This window comes from Propithecus coquereli, unplaced genomic scaffold (assembly GCF_000956105.1).
Source record: "Propithecus coquereli isolate 6110/MARCELLA unplaced genomic scaffold, Pcoq_1.0 Scaffold12220, whole genome shotgun sequence".
In the NCBI taxonomy this organism is placed as follows: Eukaryota; Metazoa; Chordata; class Mammalia; order Primates; family Indriidae; genus Propithecus; species Propithecus coquereli.
Window position 1 is genome coordinate 1 of NW_012136327.1, and position 1,065 is coordinate 1,065.

Below are 1,065 nucleotides of genomic sequence, written 5' to 3' on the forward strand. Positions count from 1 at the left end.
GGCTTCCCGAGACGGGCATGACACCACGAGAACCAACAACTCCACCCTTCCCTAAATGTCTTGGGTGGCTTCATAAACCTGAGGATCTGGGGGCCATGCCAAGCAGGGCACTAACCTAGGCCTTGGACACCTACAAGGTGGCCGCAGATAGGAGAAATGAGTGTTGGACGTCAAAGAATAAAATTGTTGGGTATCCTGATGATGACAAACATCTTCATTTAGTTGATTATGGAAGTCTCCAAAAGCAGTAGCCAAGAAAAAAATGGGAAGGGGTAAGATATACTACTCAAAGAGAAGTTCTGGAAGATATCTGACCGTCCCCAGGCCCACTGGAATAGAGAACAATAAAAGCAAAACAAGACTCGGACTTGGCGGGGGGGAAGGGCAACATACATAACCTGAACATCTGTACCCCCATAATATGCTGAAATAAAAAAAAAAAGGCAAAACAAGAAGTACAATCCCATCCTGAGCGTGTTGGCCACCCAGACAGGAGAAGGGCACAGCTTTTCCCATATGAGCCATCTGAATTACTGTGAACCTGACCAAAGGGTCACGCCAGTCATTACAGGTTTTAACAATCTGGCAGGCAGATTTAAAGACTTTCTGCTGTATTTGAGATGCTGCAACTATTCACTGCTTATAGATCAGCCGCATAAGTGTGCAAAGAAACCATTCTTATTGCTGGCGATTAAGTCCCTTGCTGCACATTTTGCCAGAAGGCAGGCCATCAGGAACCCTGGGGCAGAGAGAGCGAGCCGGGAACCAGACCACGTGCGCATCTTCCTGCTGGGCCAGACTGCCCTGGAAGACAACCACCCCGACCTTTCAGATATGCTGAAATTTGAGAGTGGGGAGCACCTAGGCGTTCTTACGTGGAGCTACAGAGACACTTTCTTCAACTTGTCTCTGAAGGAAGTGCTGTTTCTCAGGTGGGTAAGTACTTCCTGCCCAGAGTTTGTCTTCAAGGGCAATGAGGATGTGTTTGTGAACACCCGTCACATCCTGAATTACTTGAATAGCTTATCCAAGAACAAAGCCAAAGCTTTGTTCATAGGTGATGTG

General features: G+C 47.3%; 1 pseudogene; it reads left to right on the forward strand.

Moving 5' to 3' along the window:
• Positions 1–156: 156 nt before the first annotated feature.
• Positions 157–1,057, forward strand: LOC105804977 (annotated as a pseudogene).
• The last annotated feature ends 8 nt before the right edge of the window (positions 1,058–1,065 follow it).